Source organism: Podarcis muralis, chromosome 10, assembly GCF_964188315.1.
Source record: "Podarcis muralis chromosome 10, rPodMur119.hap1.1, whole genome shotgun sequence".
Taxonomy (NCBI): domain Eukaryota; kingdom Metazoa; phylum Chordata; class Lepidosauria; order Squamata; family Lacertidae; genus Podarcis; species Podarcis muralis.
The window spans coordinates 45,063,911-45,070,554 of record NC_135664.1 but is presented as its reverse complement, the minus strand read 5'-3'; the positions used below and the strand labels follow the sequence as shown (position 1 = coordinate 45,070,554).

At 43.7% G+C, this 6,644-nt stretch overlaps 1 protein-coding gene across 1 annotated transcript in view; it reads right to left on the bottom strand.

Moving 5' to 3' along the window:
• Window positions 1-2,830: 2,830 nt before the first annotated feature.
• Window positions 2,831-6,644, bottom strand: part of RRP7A (ribosomal RNA processing 7 homolog A) — a 40,095-nt gene continuing 36,281 nt past the window's right edge. The window contains exon 8 of the mRNA XM_077935444.1: window positions 2,831-2,849. The gene's annotated coding sequence lies outside the window, so the exon portion shown is untranslated. The remainder of the gene's footprint in view (window positions 2,850-6,644) is intronic.

Genomic DNA, 6,644 nt, shown 5'->3' with positions numbered 1-6,644 from the left:
CTGATCTGGAGGCCTGTTCCGCATAATGTGCTCTTTGGAACTCCTTCCCACTGCATATCAGACAGTTGCCTTCTCCATTGCTTTTTTGGCTCTTGCTAAAGATGGTCATCTTTCAATCAGCGTTCTAAAAGGATACATTTCTTCCGGTTGGTATCTGTCCTTGATTTGAATGGTACAACAGTGAAGTCCTATGCATGTTTACTCGGATGCAACTCCAACTGAGTTCAGTGAGGTTTGCGTCCAGGTAAGTGTATGGGTGACAAAAGTTGGTTTTAGAATTAGCCATGCTTAAAGTAGACCTACTGATATCAACGACACTTAAGCAGGTCATGACTAACTTTAATCCCATTGATCCCAATAGGCCTATTCTAAGTACTGTATGACTAAGTCTAGAACAACCCCAGAGATTTGAGTATGACTAAGTCTAGAACAACCCCAGAGATTTGAAGGGGTCTGTGGATCATGTAGGCATCTGTTTGGCCACTGAGAACAGGGTGGTGGAATAGCAGGCCTCTGGTGCTCTTACACCCATCGTTCTATGCAGTCCACCGAAGTAAGAAATTCCATCCTTGGCTAGACCCAGTATTGCCCTGAATTTTGAAGATGCTGCTCAGATGGCTCTTCTCGATATGCTTCTCCAAGCCTCCTGCTGTACTCCTTTGTTTGTAGCAGGAGCCAAGAAAATGCCCCAAACAACTGTGTTAATTTTAATCAAGCTGCATAAATCATGAGCAAAAAAACCATGGTATAGATTCCAAAATCCAGACTCACCACTAACACACTTAGATATCCAGATGCTGCAAACAGTCTACATATAACAAAACTGCAGAAGTCAATACATTACAGTAATTGAGTTCACTTTTATGAAAACACCGCTGTACAAAAAAGGAGGATGAACACATTTAAAGAAGAGTTTTCCCCATTTCTCCCCCACTGAATGACAGCAGCACACTTTTTTACAAGACTCACTAAATAAATACAATTAAATGCTTTTCAGGCACCTTTTTAATTACTGCAGATTAAGACAATTACTAAAATATTATTATACTGCGGTCCTATATAGTATGTCCATTTGGATGTTCAATCTGAGTTCCGTGGGGCTTGTCCCCAGGTGAGAAGGCCTAGGATTGTAGTCTGAGCAAGTGAAAACCTCTACTTACCCTTTTACTCTTAATATGCACCTTTTCCATTTCTTATTCTCGACTGAATCCCTTGTACACTGGCTACCAATTGTTTTAGGTAGTGGGGGGTTGGTTGGTTTTACTTTAACCTGATATACAGTGGTACCTCGGGTTAAGTACTTAATTCGTTCCGGAGGTCCGTTCTTAAACTGAAACTGTTCTTAACTTGAAGCACCACTTTAGCTAATGGGGCCTCCTGCTGCTGCCGCCTCTAGAGCACGATTTCTGTTCTCATCCTGAAGCAAAGTTCTTAACCCAAGGTACTATTTCTAGGTTAGTGGAGTTTGTAACCTGAAGCGTATGTAACCTGAAGTGTATGTAACCTGAGGTACCACTGTAGATTCTTTGTAATTTTCATTAAATTCCTCCATTTTTCCACAAGTGTGACTCACCAAATACAATAATCTTGACTATTGTATTAAAGACTCACATTTTTCTTATAAAATAATGCTAATCTTAAGCCAAATAATGGAGTTGCTGGGAAGTGCTAAAATAAAAGCCTTCTTCTTCCTACCCTGACACAATGAGGACAGTACCCAGTGGGAAGGAGAATTTAGGGAGATGCATGGAGGAGAAAGGCTAGACACGGCTGAACCTGCCCCACTGAGAAGAAGGCTTGGTTGCAAGTATAACAGTGCTATCTTCTACATGTCAACTCAAAGTGAGTTTTGTTGAGTTCAATGAAGCTTACTCGCAGGTAAGTAGTAGCAGCTTAACTTTTCCAATAATCTCCCATATACACAGAGCAGTGCCTCTCTGGTTCTAGAGATCAGCATTCAACTTCTACGCCCTAAGTCCTATCTCAGCATCAGATCTCTGAAACCAAGTTTCAATGTTCCATCAGGAAAGACTGGCTTAGGCAGCTGGAATACCAAGTTGCGGATGAAAGGCAATGTTTACCTCTAGCCTATAAAAGGAAATTGAAACAGACCCTAAGAATTCAGGAAAAGCAATGACTCATTCTGTTAGCGCATTGGCGTCATCAATATTTGCATATTTTTGCCCGCCACACACATTTTGGCATTTCTGTTGCCAACGAAGAGGCAGAGTCCAACAACTGCCCCGCCCAATCCTGCTGGAAGCAGGTAAGGCGCGTTGGCAGAGTTCCTGCAGCGTGGGCACAGCCCTATGCTCCTTGCAGAGGGGCTCGGAAAATACTAGAGGAGCTTCTCCCATTGCATCACAGTGGAGGGGTTTAGTCCTGGTTCCTGCCACCACTAGTTCAAGCAACCTCAGTACACAGTCTGAAAACCAGTCCTTCAGCCAAAAGTAGCCTTTGCGGAAAGAGATCCGGAGGCTGACGGGTCCAGACGGCATGCGGACGCTGAGGCTGAAAAGGCAGTTTCCCTGAGAGCTGTCTCGCAGCAAGTAGGTCCCCACCGGCTCTTGCAGTAACCTAGCATGGGCCTCGTGAACAGACAAAGGGCCCCAGTAAAATCCACTGGCCTGCAGGAGGCCAAGCGAACGTTCCACCACTTCCCATTCATGATCACGAAAAGCACGGTAGTGAGACAGCAATCTGGTTGATGTTGGGCTAAAAGGAGACTCTTGGTGTTGCCTCTGTGAAGCGGAAAAGCTGCCAAATTTGTTCATCTGCCTTCTCTCCGATCATCTCTCAGAAATCCTGCAATTCACAGGAAGATGTCACCACTGTCTTTATATTCAGTCCTGCAAATACACACACACACACAAATGAGAGGGTAAGTTCTGGGCCCTTACTTGGGCAAAAGGAAGGAATGAATTGAAGGTAAGCAATGGCATATCAAAGACAGAAGCAGCTGTATCTAAATACGACTGTAAAAACCAAACAAATAGAAAGTTATGTAGTTTATTTTCCTACCCCAGAAGTCCACATTTGCTTTGCAAACCTGGTGCCCTTCAGATGACTGGGGACAATTGGAGTTTACCGTATTTTGCGCCCCATAGGACGCACCGGCCCATAGGACGCACCGTTTTTTGGGGGGGAAATAAAGGGGGAAAAAATTATTCCCCCCCCCCAGGTGCGGGGCTGGAAGAACCAGGTCAGGGAACAGCGGGAAGGCGCGCTCTGCCTCCCCGCTGTCCCCCGAGCTTGTGGGGCTGGCGATGGGGAGAAGTGCGCTGAGCCCGGGACTGCAGGCAGCTCTGCGCAACCCTCGGAGCCGGTCTCCCGAGGGTTGCACAGAGCTTCCTGAAGCCTGGAGAGCGAGAGGGGTCGGTGCGCACCGACCCCTCTCGCTCTCAAGGCTTCAGCGAAAGCCTGCATTCGCCCCATAGGACGCACACACATTTCCCCTTCATTTTTGGAGGGGAAAAAGTGCGTCAGATAGGGCGAAAAATACGGTAAATCATAAACATCTGAAGGGTACCAAGCTAGTCAAAGCAGCCATGTTAGTCTCTTGCAGCAAATGGCAGCAAATAATGATTATTTCAACATGGTTGCCTGCAGTGTTCTGGCATGACTAACGATAGTTATGAATTATACCAAAATAGCTCATAACTGCCCCACTCCCAGTTTCTGGCAGAACTTGAAGTTTCCACTGTCCTTTGGAATTTTAACACACATTTCAGAATAATTTCTCCACATTTCTTTTCTTAACGTCTCATATCATGGTGTAAATAAACAAACAATAAATTATTTTGTTAAAACTTTTTTTTTTAACTATGTTGCTTCAAACCAGGAAAGGACCTGGAGCAGCTTTATTATTATTTAATACAGTGTTTTGTGCAACAGCACTTCTGTGTAACAGTAACATTTTAAAAATAAAAATGCCTTGAATGTGCCTTCAGTAACAACCGGTAAAAAGAGAAGGCCACATCCTTCCCTTTGGGTTGATGGAAACACTATGGAAGTAAAGGGTGTGGCAATAGAAAAACATCACCACACATTTAAATACTCCCCGCAATGCACAGTGTGTTCATGGGCAAGTAGCATGTGGTCTTACACTGGGTTTTCTTCCTTTATTGAGATTTATCTGTGGTTTGGGAAAATCCAAATTTAGTGGGGAGAAGTAGTAGCTGTCACTAGGATGAGGATGCTGTGTGGACACCACAAAAAATCAGAGAGAGAGAGAGAGAGAGAGAGAGAGAGAGAGAGAGAGAGAGAGACATACACACACACACACACACACAAGTTGCTTCAATCCACATTAAACTTCCATGTGGGTGAGCCCTTAGGCTGGGATTTGGCAGACCAAGGTTCAAATATCCACTCAGGAACATCAGTGTATTACTGTCTCTCAACCTAATCTACCTCACAGGGTTGTTTTGAAGATACCGTATTTTTCCGTGTATAACACGACCCCATGTATAAGACGGCCCCTATTTTTTGGAGCCCTCAACAGTTGCTGAGCTTCTTTTGTAAGTTCGCTGAGCTGTTGAGCAGCTTTTCAACGACCCCCCCAATACACTGCATACCAACACTCACCAAATACTCTTCGTAAGCCGGACAGAGTGGGTAAGCAGCCTCCTCTCCAATTCCCTGCTACTGCCGCAGCACCAGCCCTCGCTTACTTAGCATATTAACCCGTGTATAAGACGACCCTCAATTTATCACAAAGAATTCAGAAAAAAGGTCGTCTTATACATGGAAAAATGTGATAAATTGTGCATGTATATAACACCTTGAGCTCCTTGAAGGAAGGTAGGATATAAGCTTCAGAGAAAGGAAAAGAAAAAAAAAGGGCTTCTTACACCATTTGTCTTGGCCTATAGTATACTACAAGGGATTATATTTTTGAGATATTCTTAGCATGGGAGATGGATTAAAAAGGAAACAATGTGAGCCCATTAGCAATACTGATGTAAAATTAAAAGAGAATCTCTGGAGAGGAATCTAAAGCAAACATATTCACATCCTGGTGTTGGGGGAATGCTTTTGTGGGGCATCAAAAGAAGATTAGATAGATAGACAGACAGCTTCTTTTATGGCTTTTGATGGTTCATGCCTACTCAAGGGCACTGCAAAGGTCACAACTATTGCTCAGGGCAAAGTCTGAAATCAGTGGTCACTGTGTGCACACACCAAAGGATGGAGAACAGTTTGAATTTTAGGAGTAAGAGAAAGAGTTCCAAGTTTTGCAGCTGGTAGGCAAAAAGCAAACTAGAGTGGTGATGAGGAGTTGCAAAATCAACCCAGATTCAACTTAAGACTCGTCCCGCCTTGCATATTTGTAAATGAACAGATAGAAGTAGATCCTAAAACAAAATGTTGCAGTGTGAAAAGTTTGTGTCCAGGATTCCTTCCAGCCACAGTTTTTTTCTAGGATACTCCATTCTATTACCACCACCCTCCTTCCCCTCCTCCACTCCATGCGCACATACTCACTATCCTGTGACCACTGAACACGCTCCATCTTCACTGGGTTGTTGAAGAATTTTTTTCTCTTTAAGTTTTTCCCCTTAAGTTGCTTTGCATTTTTGCAAAGCATGGGTTTCCCCTTGCCTGCTGACATGAATGGAGCCATTCTCCCCACCCCAAAAAGTTTCTTTGTACTTTTGCAAAACTTGGGTTTCCCCCCAAGCCTCCTGCTATCTCCCATTTTGCCTACATAAGGATTGTGATTCTGATAAAATGTTCCTTTTCACACACGGCAATAAAAAACACCATTTCTCCAGTATTGTCTCCTTATAAGGGAATTAACCCAGAAGTGCATTAATTCTTGGGGATGTGAAAAAAAGTTGCTGAAATTATGGAATTCAAGAGCAAAGAGAGAGAGAGAGAGGCCATGCTCTGACCAAGCTGCAAATACTGAGTAGACGTGGGCTGCGCTGCAAAACCAATTCCTGTCGCACAGTATGACTGGCACAAAGAACAGTTATATATGAACTGGGACTTTTGTGCTCCCCATTTGCTCTCCTGATTGGGGCGGCCGGGGCAGGGAGAGAACCTGATACTACAAACAAAAAAGTAACTCCCAAAGTCTGACTCTAGACTGGAGCAGAAATGAAGTTTGCCAGCTGAGAGGCATCTTATCACACAAAGATGATACTGAAAGTCCAAACTCTGAAGGTGAAGAATCTTAGCTAGCAAATTCTGCACTGTTCTGCACTGTTGCGTGTGTGTTGAGTTTTTATGCTGCTGTGCACCATCCTGATATTCTATGAGAGGGCGGTACATAAATACTTTTAAAAATACACAAATAGCAAAAATGATAAGAGGGCCTAAAATATAGAAGCTGCAAACATCGAAAAGCATAAGAGGTACTAGGGGAGAAAGCAGCAAAGCCAAACAGGAGAGAATATGCATTATCAAGTACCTTGAAAGCAGTTCTTGGAAGCGTGCTGACTCAAATTCGTATCAGAGGTTCTTCCTGCTAACTGACTGTCAGCTCCCCAACGAAGTATAGCCATGAAGAGCGGCTGCCAGTCTATAATTAAACCGCCAGAGAAGGCCTGTGATATCTTCACACTGATTAAAAAGGCAGAGAGAGAAAACGATAGCACCTCCAAATGCATGTTACCTTTTTTTATTTAGTTAGTTTA